The 13216-nt window shown below is 41.4% G+C and overlaps 1 long non-coding RNA gene across 2 annotated transcripts; it reads left to right on the forward strand.

Moving 5' to 3' along the window:
• On the forward strand, positions 1-3416 carry LOC106919498 (uncharacterized). Of its 2 annotated transcripts, none has more exons than XR_001418638.2 (3): positions 1-148; positions 233-512; positions 2800-3416. It is a non-coding gene; the product is annotated as an uncharacterized LOC106919498 (long non-coding RNA). The 2 variants fall into 2 exon arrangements; XR_015765278.1 differs by having other exon boundaries at positions 124-145.
• The last annotated feature ends 9800 nt before the right edge of the window (positions 3417-13216 follow it).

A 13216-nucleotide genomic window follows, 5' to 3' on the forward strand; every position in this document is an offset into this window, starting at 1 on the left:
CAATTTGTTGTGGCAATAAGCAAGATTAACTGACTTGCCTTCCACTGATTAACCGTGATCCTTTAAGGCAATTTTCAGTTTCAGAGATTGTTCTTCTTCTACCTTTCCTTCACCTGGACAGAACCGGCTCTGGATATCCATCACGGTGGTAAAACAAGGTTAATGTACTGTGGCTGTGTGAGCCGTTCCCCTGCTTTGTTCTCCTCTCAGTAATTGTGTTATTGCCCGACAGGATTGTCGGTGGATCTGCGTTGACCCAGTCAAGACATCTCAGGCGAGTCTGCGGAGGGAGGTTAACCTGACACAGAAATTGCTATCTGCCAAGATGAATGGAGCTCACCAGAGAGCAGATGAGGAGAGCAGTGACCTGACATCGTTTCTGACAGATTCTGTGCATCCCAGCAACATCTTTCTCTACTCCTCTCCTTCTTCACGGTGCCAGCTGCCTCCTTCTGCCGTTCTGGTCCTGCCAGACAGTCATGGAGGTGCAGTCAGCACACAAATGTCAGAGGGTGAGAATTCAGTTCAGTTCAGTTCAAAAATACATTACTTATACACAAGGGAAGTTAAATGTAACTTATATCATCCAACTATATTCTAAGAGTTGTTGGTGAAGCTGTGGGCAGAAAGGCTCTCCAGTAGCAGTCAGTGTTCCAAAAAGTCAGAAGAAACCTCTTACTGAAGTCACTAACTTCAGTAAGTTTTATATATATATATATATATATATATATATATATATATATATATATATACAGGTGCTGGTCATAAAATTAGAATATTGTGATAAAGTTCATTATTTTCCATAATGTCATGATAAAAATTAAATTGTCATATATTTTAGATTCATTGCACACCAACTGAAATATTTCAGGTCTTTTATTGTTTTAATTTTGATGATTTTGGCAAACAGCTCTTGAAAACCCAAAATCCTTGTCTCAAAAAATTAGAATATTATGAAAAGGTTCTCTGAACGAGCAATAAAAATAATCATCTGAATCAACAAAGTAACTCTAAACACCTGAAAAAGATTCCTGAGGCCTTTAAAAACTCCCAGCCTGGTTCATTACTCAAAACCGCAATCATGGGTCAGACTGCTGACCTGACTGCTGTCCAGAAGGCCATCACTGACATCCTCAAGCAAGAGGGTGAGAAACAGAAAGAAATTTCTGAACGAATCGGCTGTTTGCAGAGTGTTATATCAAGGCACCTCAGTGGGAAGTCAGTAGGAAGGAAAAAGTGTGGCAGAAAACGCTGCACAACGAGAAGAGGTGACCGGACCCTGAGGAAGATTGTGGAGAAGGGCCGATTCCAGACCTTGGGGGAAGCAGTGGACTGAGTCTGGAGTAGAAACATCCAGAGCCACTGTGCACAGGCGTGTGCAGGAAATGGGCTACAGGTGCCGCATTCCCCAGGTCAAAGGTCAAGCCACTTTTGAACCAGAAACAGCGGCAGAAGCGCCTGACCTGGGCTACAGAGAAGCAGCACTTTGGACCACTGTTGTTCAGTGGTCCAAAGTACTTTTTTCGGATGAAAGCAAACTTTGCATGTCATTCGGAAATCAAAGTGCCAGACTCTGGAGGAAGACTGGGGAGAAGGAAATGCCAAAATGCCAGAAGTCCAGTGTCAAGTACCCACAGTCAGTGATGGTCTGGGTGCCATGTCAGCTGCTGGTGTTGGTCCACTGTGTTTTATCAAGGGCAGGATCAATGCAGCAGCTATCAGAAGATTTTGGAGCACTTCATGCTTCCATCTGCTGAAAAGTTTTATGGAGATGAAAATTTAATTTGGTCTGGAATCGGCCCTTCTCCACAATCTTCCTCAGGGTCCGGTCACCTCTTCTCGTTGTGCAGCGTTTTCTGCCACACTCTTTCCTTCCTACTGACTTCCCACTGAGGTGCCTTGATATAACACTCTGCAAACAGCCGATTCGTTCAGAAATTTCTTTCTGTTCCTCACCCTCTTGCTTGAGGATGTCAGTGATGGCCTTCTGGACAGCAGTCAGGTCAGCAGTCTGACCCATGATTGCGGTTTTGAGTAATGAACCAGGCTGGGAGTTTTTAAAGGCCTCAGGAATCTTTTTCAGGTGTTTAGAGTTACTTTGTTGATTCAGATGATTATTTTTATTGCTCGTTCAGAGAACCTTTTCATAATATTCTAATTTTTTGAGACAGGGATTTTGGGTTTTCATGAGCTGTTTGCCAAAATCATCAAAATTAAAACAATAAAAGACCTGAAATATTTCAGTTGGTGTGCAATGAATCTAAAATATATGACAATTTAATTTTTATCATGACATTATGGAAAATAATGAACTTTATCACAATATTCTAATTTTATGACCAGCACCTGTATATATATATATATATATATATATATATATATATATATATATATATATATATATATGTGTGTTATTTGAGTGTTCCCTTTATTTTTTTGAGTAGTGTATATATATATATATATATATATATATATATATATATATATATATATATATATATATATATATATATATATATATATATATATATATATATATATATATATATAGTGCTGCACCAGAACTGAACTGATGGCTCATTGTTGCTCACATTTACCTGTTCCTTCAATTTCCAGTAGGTGGTGCTGTTGGACAAGTAATGTGCTTACTAATCAGCTCCTTGGCAGCAGAGAGGCACTACAGCAGATAATTTAACTCAGCTAATTAAAACTCAACAATAACTGGAGTGATTTAGACCTAAGATGACAGGCTGTAAATGCTGGATGCAAACACTGGTGCTTCCTTTTCTATAATTATAGGTATCTGCAGCCAGTCATCACTAAACATGGAGATTTACAGCTTGCTATGCAGCTGAAACACACGCAGCCATAAACTCAAGAGAGAGCAGACGACTGCCGTCCCCACAGCACAACCGGTGAACACCGAAGGAGAAGAAAGAAAATCATTCCGCGGTGACCTTTGTGCATCGCTGCTTGTTCAAAACATATCCCATCATCCTCCCTCTGACACAAATTTCTGCCACTGCTTTTCCCTTTCATCTTCAGACCCAGCTTTTACTTCCGTCTCCGTGAGGGATGGAAAAAAGAAAGAAAAAAAAAGAACTTATTGGCGGCGACACAGTCCCTCAATTGTCAGTGTGATCGATGTGTGCAGCCTGGATGTAGGCCACTGCATTAGTCGTGGAGGCTCTTAGCCGCTCACCGTGGATACACATCACTGCTCCCATCTTGTTGCCTCTGCGGTGTAATTGTTTTGTTATTGCAGCTCAGACTGAGTCTATTTAAATGTTCGCATTGCGCAGACAGCTTAATATGCATGACCTGGTAGGTTTGTTTAGTGTCACTGTGACTAGTAGGGACACTGTGGACCATAAACAACATGACCCAACTTATTAAAATGGTTTATTAACTTCTAACGTATGCATGTCTGCTTTATGGAACCCACCTCCTTTAAACTTCCAATAACTCAATAAGGCTCTCAGACCCAAAAACATAAGCAAACTAAAGGCACATCTTGATTGAAGGAAACCTTTTAAAGGTAGCAGGACATATTTTTAGGAATCTTTTAACTCCCTCTGCTTCCGCTGTAACCACTAAACTACCTTAAACTATAAGGTGGATATTTCACAAGTCAGAGTGAAAGCATTTTGACTTCACTGATTTTTAAAAAAAAGTCATTTTATCCATTGAAACGCGTCTGCAGCTTGTATCTTCTGTGATTTTTTGGCTGTGATACAGTTCACATCAATGAAGTCTGTTTTAAGCCATCAGTGGTAATTTTAGTTTTAAAGAAATGACACGCGTGTCATGATCCGTGCTTCTGTGTATTTAAGGTTTTTCTGTGTTCAGTTTCTGTCCTGTGAGTCTCTGTTTCAGCGTCTTCCCCTGATTGCTTCCCAGGTGTGTCTCATTCCTTGATTACCCTCCCTGTGTATTTAGCCCCACCTGTTGTCTGTGTTCCTCGTCAGATCCTTGCCATCACAGTTGAACTGTAAAGTCCTGTGTCGGTTTAGCTCTCTTATTCAGTCCTCAAGTTTTTCGGTTGCTACCGGTAATTAGCTGTGTGCTAACTCTCTGCCGTGCCGCCTGTGTTGTACTGTGCTTGAGCTCTGTTAATTAAATCATCATCTGGGTAGCAAGGCTAGTTTAGCAGCTAGTTTCTGGTAGAGTCAACTTCTTCGAGTCACAACTCGGTGAAGATGTCTGGATACGACTCAAACTTTTACCTGACAGAAAAATCCTGCAAGAAAAACAATTACATAGAATATGTAGCCAACTTATTTATTTCAAAATTGATTTAGGACATTTTAAGGCCTTAACTTTAGATACAGGAATGCAAGACTTTTTAAGGACAACCTGATTGGAAGCAGGTGGAAACCTGAGGGGAGATGCCAATACTTGAAGACAAGATACATTTTCATAATGTTATAGTGATGTGATCAGTTATAATTTAATGTGACCAACATAGTTTTTTTTGTCTTATTGAACATGAACAGAAGTAGTTAAACGTTGGGTCCTCAGGACGTGACGGCAAGAGCAAACGATTAAGACGTCAGAGAAATAACAAAGCCTACACTCGCTACAAATGTAAAAAACCTGTCTTATTTGTTTAATTTGAAAAATAAAATACATTTAAAACATTGAAAGAATCAGAAAATATTCTAAAAATCATTTCCAATACATATAACGTGCAAAAAAGTAAGAAAAAGAAAAATATGTCTTATTTATGTATTTGTTATAAATCAAAAGCATTTAAAATGTTCAAAAAGCATTATAAATTTTTAAAAAGTATATTTCTAATACATATAATGTGCAAAATAAAATTAAGAAAGGTGGTCCTATGAAAGCTTGTAAGCCTCCCGATAAGAGTCTGCCCAAGGCCTCATCCGATTAATGGTCGGCCCTGCTTCGAAAGACGACAGCAGCTTGAAGCACCAATCACGATGAGCTCAAACTACTTTGGAAAAGAAGAAAAATAAAACTTCTGTGTTCCTTTAAGAAGCAGCATGATGCTTTCTATTGATAGCATGTAATATCTCAGCAGAAGTCCTCCTCCTCCTCTCTCCTCTGGTAGCTGGAGGCCAAAAGCCTGGGCTGCTACGCCAGGCCTAATAAATCCCCAGCTGAGAGTGGCGGCGGCAGCAGCAAGCCTGCATTCTTCAGGAGCCAGCACTTCCCTTAATCCGCCCCAGAGTTTGGAGCAACAGTTGGCCTTGCTGGCGGCGATGGGAGAGGAGAGGAGAGGAGAGGAGAGGATTCCTTAGCGACAAGAGCGTGATGCGTTTGCAAAAACACCGGGAATGTTGGAATTGGACACTCTCAGACTCCTGCTCTCCCTTAAGTGGGCTTGTGTAAAAGATTCACAGGCTGATTTTGGCAGATGTGTTTGCTTTCTCCAGCGCCTTGTGCTAAACACAGAGACAATCAGAACGCATTACCCCACCTGCCACACTGGATTTTTTTTTTTTCATGATGTTTGACAGCTCTGTCCCCTCTGGTGTGTGTGTGTGTGTGTGTGTGTGTGTGTGTGTGTGTGTGTGTGTGTGTGTGCGCGCGTGTGTTTGTGTTGGAAAAAGCAAAACGATGAAAAAAAATAATAAAGAGGAAATGCCTTGCAGATGTGTGCAGTAATGTAGCCTCTTGTGTCAGCGAGGAGATTTTGTTGCTTATAAAACTGTTCTGTCTTATAAATGACATTTAAAGGTTTCTTACGAAGTGTGCGACACCTTAAATCTATTTCCATCCCTATAAGTGCATCCCATTAGCTGACCGTCAGGCTCATTAACAGGCTGATGGGTGAGAGACCCTGGTCAATAAGCAGGGTTACGTGGAGATATACAGCTGACACAGCCGGTGCACTCTGTACAGCAGAGATCAGACCCCCGTGAATGAATCCCTCTCTCCTGGTCTCTGGTTTCAATTGATTGCTTTAATTTGGCCTGTAATGAGTAGGAGGCATCCTGCCTGCAATTAGTGCATGTGTACGTCTGAGTGCATGTGTAAGTGTGATTGTGTGTGTGTGTTCATGTGGGCTGTGCTTAATTACTGCAGTGGGTGGATGCAGTGTGGCCCGGCAAGATTCTGCAGGAATGGGAGGATCCAGCGCTGACACCTCCACCCACACTGAAGGGCTTAATGTACCTTTAATGTACCTTCCTGAATACGGGCAAGAATCTGACGTTTTCTTTAGCTTTTAATGCCATTAATCTTTGAAATTATGAGGCGAACCCTTTACAAGCGACTTGCTTTAAAGGAGAATTTGTGGCTCCTAAACTTTCTCGCTCTTTGTGTCACATTAAAAACAAACTGCGTGCTATTTTGGAGACATGACAGACTAAAGGAAAGGAGAGCACAAAATTTTTGCTAACCCTGTGCATCACCCTGAATAAACTGTTATCACTGGAAAGCACGGTGAAGGCAGCATCATGCAATAGGGATGTTCTTTCTTCATTAGGGACAGGAAAGCCTCCACGACTTAAGGATGGGGCTGTGACTCACATAGTATGACAGCGACGCTGAACACACAACAAGATGTTCTATGGATTGTTTCAGATTAGACGATATTTATGAGCCAAGACATAAATTTTGCTGAAAAATTGTGGTAAGACTTGTAAATTGATGTTCGAAGATCCTCTCCATCCGATCGGGCCAAGGTCTCTTAAAAAAAGAAAAGGCAACCATTTCAGTCTCTTGACGTAAGAAGCTGGTAGAGACACACACCAAAACACTTGGATCTCACTGAGACAATCGGTATAAACAAAGGTCAAATAAAAGATACAAATGACAGGTTTCTTGGTAATTCCCGGTCTTTTTGTTTGCGAGTCAACACTAAATGATTCTTTCATAAAACCTGTGTTTGTTTTCTTGCTTTCCAGGACGACTGACTGTTCAAACGAGCTACTTGTCTTTGTAGATTGGCGCAGCAGAAGCGCTCGCCCAAACAACGAGAAATTCCCACAGTTGCTAACTCTAAATTACAACAACATGCTAAACTGCCTGGGATAAGAGCTGGGGATCTGAGGAGATCATGTCCTCTGCATAACAAACACCAAGAGCCATCCTCCCTCTGTCTCTCATTTGTCTATCCGTCTGTGCTCTTTATCTTTCAAAGGAATCGTGTTTGCGCCTCCTCTTGGAGGGCAGGAACGGGCCGCAGCTCCCTCAGGATGGGGTGAGGGTGGGCGGAGGTTGATTTGCTGTGCACTCCCGGTTCTTCATGAATGCAAATAAGTCTTGAGTTCGCTCTGGAAAGTTTTCTCAGTATTGCCCGACACTAATTCTGCTTTCGGACACGCCAAGAACACTGGCTTCGTTGCATCTATACCGGGAAGAAATTAAAAATTCAGTTGGTACAACGATGTGAAGGTCTTTGTGATTTTGACGACGGCCGTGCAGAACATCTTCTACCACAACCATGTATCAATGTCATTGTTACAACGTAGTGAATTTGACAATTAGTGCTGCATTATGATATATTGATTTAGAAAGAATTTCAACATGCTAAAAATTATTATCCACCCACTCCTTTGAACAAGTAAATATACTTTTCTACTGTTTTTCTTTTGCTTGCTTTTGTTTTAAATGTATGTTCTTTGCATATACCTTTGTTTATCCTTTTATTACACTATGCATCACAATGCGTCTGCTGTAGATCCATCCCAGTCGTTACCTTCCTACTCAATTCCGCTTGATTCTCACCTCCCTCCAGTGCTCTGTCTGGGCTTTCTCCCATTGACATGGATTTCGCCGGTAGATTTTCAACCGGGCCAGTTGGCAAACATAAAAAATTGCGAACGACGACGTCGGTTCTCTGCGCTGTTTTAGGATTGTAGTCTGATTGTAGTTTTAGCAACGGCAGCAGAGGAAGTGGACGAAGCTGTTGAGTTCATGTTGGCCACAGTTACAAATTCTGAATTAACGTCAACAGCTGCCTCGTTCGGCCGAACGCCGGCAACTGGGTATAATTTAAAACTTCAACAGTCTACGCTTCCAGAAAGCAATCGTTTCTCGATAGCCGAGAGTCCATTCTGTAAGAATTGAAACTGTTTTTTATCAGGCTGCTATCTTTATGCTTTAAATACTGTTCTTTATTAGATAAAGAAAAGTCGTCTCTTCCTTTAGATTACTTTTAATAAATTTGAGACAGATACAAAAAATAATACAAGAATATAAGCAGCATTCTTAACAGCTACATTAAATGAATGGGATATTTTATTTGTACTAGATAGACATTTAGGAACCTGAATGTCCCTTCAAGGGGTAAAAGTTATATGCCTCTTAACTCCTTTTGTCCAATGACGTCCTTGATAGGATTAGCATGACTAAAGGGTCTTAATATATGGAAAATATATTAAATGTGTGATGGTTAGTGTCTATGCCTCATTAACGACAGAGTCCAATTATTTGTTCAAAATCTCCTGGCTCCAGTAGGACTAACCTCCACCTCAGCTTAATTATGTTTGAGCTCTTTCATGCTAATTTCCAGCGTAAAGCAGGCTTCCTAATGACGCTGTGTGCTTGATTGCTCTAAGGATTCTCTGCCAGTAGGATGCATATCATTTGCTTTTCTCTGTCATTAAGGAAATAATCTTATGGAGATTGCCAAAAGCTAATTACACTAGCCACTGCTGGAATCTTCAGTGCGGCGTACAATAAAACAGCTGTGCAGGTAAAGCTGACAAGCTTTTAGCGGAGCCGTTCACCTCTCCGCTCTTCCTTTATAATCCTCATGAATATTGCTGACTTTGTTCGGCAGAAATGGGGAAATATATTTCATTTACCGCTGCTCGACGCCGCAGGCTCGGCTGACCTTGCATCCTTCCTCCGTTTTTATAAGTCGGGTCCGGGAAGAACCTGCGTTCCTCGGAAGTTTAAAGACGGGATACTTCAGCGTCGGTATTATGAACGAACCGCTTGTGGTGTGTGCAGGTGCAGCGCGACAATATGACTCAATAAAGGGACGCTGCAGGTGAAAAATGGTGTCTGCCTCGCAGATGCCGGTTATTAAAAGCATACAGTGTTGCTGTATACTTTGAAACAATCCCCGCATCTGCATATTCCTCGGTGTGGGTGTAGATATTAAACAGCTTCGACTGAAATTAGGCTCATTGGTCAGAATATGTTTTGTGATGAATTCCTTAACTTGTCATAAAAGAGCCCTTTCATTTGCATCGTCCCGGATGTCTAAAGGTGTTTACTTAGAAACGTCATTTAAGCCGTTAATTTTGGTAAAGATTTTCTTCACGCTTTGCTAAAGTTGAAATTGGCTTGTTAATATGTCTGAATAAAATAAAAAGCCAGACCTGCAGTGGCAATTTCCAAATCTAGGTATGTTTTGCAATCTGTTGCTAACATAGCCAACGAGACATTGGACACTTTAGATTGGAACCGCCATATTTTAGTCGTCTTACGAGCATCCTGCTGAAATGATATTCACATAAACTCTTATTTTCAAAACCTTTCACCAATAAAAACCTAAAGAAAAAAAAATGCTGTGAATGTGTATTACAGCTGTAATTGCAGTGAAACCAGCTGTCTCCATCATGAAAATAAAATGTTACTAATTTGTCTTTGCAAAATAGCTCAACCTCGGTCAAACTGAATAGAAAATGTTCAAACTTTGGCTTTTAAGTTCTCAACTGCATTTAAATCTTTACTTCGACTGAGCCATGCTAGCACATGGACATACTTTGGCCTAAACGTCTACAGTAGGATTCAGTGATAAAAAAAGTAAGTAAATCTGTAAGCAAGTAATTAAATGTAATTCACATTTGATTGATGTGGTGCATAATAAAGACACAAAACATTGAAACTATAAAAATGATGCATATATGAAATATTACTTAAGAGAAATTTCACTATGTAATTTAACACCTTTAAATTAGGCCTCCGTCTCTTTAAGAAACTCCTGCTCTTTCTGAAACTCTGCCTTCAGGAAATCATCACAACATGGCTCCTCTATTGACCCTTTAACAACATTTTTTATTTTTTTTACAAGCGTTGCAGTGAGAAGAGCTCAGCAGATGTGCAGTTCCACCAGGTGCTTGCTAATTGCTGCTGGCTAGTCTGAAGGAGCTGAGTGGGGGAGTCATGGGAGAGGGCTGCTCTGTGACGTGGAATCTGCAGCTCTTAAGAGGAGCTTCGTCCGGGCAGGTGGGCTCAGTCCCCCGAGCGTTTTGCAAGGCTGAATGGTTGCCGTGGGAGACTAAAGTAAACATGGATGAAAGAATCAAAGCAACACTCCATGTGTGCTTTAATTATAGAATGATATAAACCTTAAAAAAAAGATTTTCCATAATACCACCCCTTTAAAAAGGCTGTAATGCTAGGCTAATTGCCTTTCACCAAGAAGATCCTGGGTTTAATGCGTTTGCATTCCTGGGTTCTCTCTGGGTGCTCAGGCTTCCTCTCACTATTTACAATCAAACTTTTGAAACAGTATACGACATAACATACAATAGGTGGCTGCAAATGTAAAAGTGGACTGTATCAAAAGATAGTATTTTTTTGTAGAAGACCCATTCAAAAATGACTAACAGTTTCCAAATCTGATAACTTGATAGGCATGCAGTGTTACAAGGGAACATTCACTGAAAATATACAGGATGCAATCTCTGTAATAGGTGGCTAATTTGTTTAACACCATATACAAACTGCATTAAGTGCATTAAGAGTCAAACATACACACTGATATGCAGCACAAAATGAGTAACCACACGTGTGTGTGCGTTTGTGTGTGTGTGTTTGTGTGCGTGTTTGCGTGTGTGTGTGCGTGTGTGTGTGTGTGTGTGTTTGCGTGTGTGTGTGTGTGTGTGTGCGCGCATCTCATTTCAGCCTCCAACTCCAGCCTCTGTGGGTGTGATTGACTTTTTCATTTTGTTTGTGTAAGCTGATTTTTTTTTTGTTGTTGTTGCTGTTGTTGCCTCTGAGACGTGGCCTATCCGCCGCCTCCAGCTGTGAGCTTTAACCCACGAGCTCCTGTGAGACGTGTGACCCACCACATCAAATCCACACACACACACACACACACACACACACACACACACACACACACACACACACACACACACACACACACACACACACACACACACACACACACACACACACACACATGTATCTCTAAATGTACACATCAAGCTCTTATTTATGCAATAAGCTCCCAAAATTTACATACATTACCATAGATCACGTATGTTAAGGCTGCCAACAAGGTCACGGCTTGATGCATTTCCTCATATTAAGATAACATGTATGATATGGCGGCGCAACATCCATTGTTGCATTCACCACCCATTTCCTTAACGACTCAGATTTGACTGTGTGTTTGTGTGTTGACCCAATCCTGCTAGCGGTTATGACGTGAAATCCACGGGCCTTATTATCGCATAATTGCAGGGTGCACCAGCGAGGACGCCTCTGTGAGACTAAGAGCCCTAATGCTAAACAATGGGCCCTCTGTTCCCTCACTGGAGGTATGTAACGGCACGAAAAAAGAGGAGTGGGATGGACGGGGCCAGTGATGTCTTTCTCGTTGTCCTTCTATCACTAGTTAATACAGCCATTATTAGACAGCCATGCTGATTGGGTTCACCTCCCACCCCCCTCCAATCCCCACCATGGTTTCTTTCAGGACTGAATGTAGCGATTCTCCAAGATGGCAGCAGATCTAATCCCACTTCCTGCTTTGAATCCAGACAGAAGGGAAAGCCGTGGATAATTTGCCTCTCCTCTCTGCTCTGTTTCTAACTGAGATGGATGCAGAAGAGCTTCCTATGTATCTCACTTCGTGTGTGTGTGTGTGTGTGTGTGTGTGTGTGTGTGTGTGTGTGTGTGTGTGTGTGCGTGTGCGTGTGTGTGCCTTAAGCAAGAAATGCTTTAATCTGTGTCTTAAGACTGAGTCCAGGGTGGCAGGGGGAGAGCATAATCTGATTTAAAGCATGTCAAGGATTTTGAATAATTTCCTCATTACCTCCACCCCATATTTAATTTAACATGAACAAGGAGAACATTCTTGTGCGTGTGTGTGTGTGTGTGTGTGTGTGCGTGTGTGATACTTTGGGTACATGTCACACATATGCAGAAGACAGTCTAATTTCTTCCTGCTTGAGGAGGATGGAGTTACTCCTTGCATACTTCTTCTCTCACTTTGCCTCCCTCACCAACCCTCTGAGAGCTACAGCTGTCACAGTGTCACTTTTCCCATCTATAATTGAGGAGTGTGCACAGCACACAGCCTGTGAAACCATGTCAACTACTGCCACTTGCTTCTGTTAAATAATCTGGCAGAACCAACACTTCGGAGGGGGTACGCTCGTGTTGCTGCCTATGCAAATCCCCCCCGCCACCCCGGCCCTTCCTCACCCATATTAGTCCGGTTTCTAACCCCCAGTTTGTCTCAAAATAAAATTTAAATGCAGTCAAAAAGTGTTAGACTTTGCCTTTCATCATCTTTTCGAAACTGTCCTGCTGAACTACGTTTATGAATAGTTGGAGGTAAAGGAGAGATGAGAAAACGTATCAGGGCCGTTGTAGACAGAAAAAAAGAAGGAGCGATTTTTTTTCTGCAAAAAAGGCAGAAATTTTCTAGAAAACCCCCCCAGAAGAAACCAAGGAGAAAAAAAGGAAATTTCAGAATTTCAAACAATTGAAAATTTTCCATTTTTGAAACTTGAAAATTTCCATATATATATATATATATATATATATATATATATATATATATATATATATATATATATATATATATATATATATATATGGTAATGGCGAACCAACCGGACATTGTGGTGGTGGATAAAGAACAGAGGAAAGCCGTTGTGGTGGATGTAGCAATACCAAGTGACCACAACATCAGGAAAAAGGAGCATGAGAAACTGGAGAAATACCAGGGCCTCAGAGAGGAACTGGAGAAGGCCTGGAAGGTGAAGACCACAGTGGTGCCTGTGGTCATCGGGGCCCTCGGGGCAGTCACCCCCAAACTGGAGCAGTGGCTCAAACAGATCCCAGGAACAACATCAGACATCTCAGTCCAGAAATGTGCAGTTCTAGGCACAGCCAAGATACTGCGCAGAACCCTCAAGCTCCCAGGCCTCTGGTAGAGGACCCGAGCTCAGAGGATGAAAGAGACCACCCACGGAGGGTGAGAAGGGAATTTTTTTTTATTTTATATATATAAAATTTCTGAGATTTATCTAACAATTTCATAGTTTTTTTT

The sequence above is a fragment of the Poecilia mexicana genome, unplaced genomic scaffold (genome assembly GCF_051168715.1).
Source record: "Poecilia mexicana isolate PSO_F unplaced genomic scaffold, ASM5116871v1 scaffold_14, whole genome shotgun sequence".
NCBI lineage: Eukaryota > Metazoa > Chordata > Actinopteri > Cyprinodontiformes > Poeciliidae > Poecilia > Poecilia mexicana.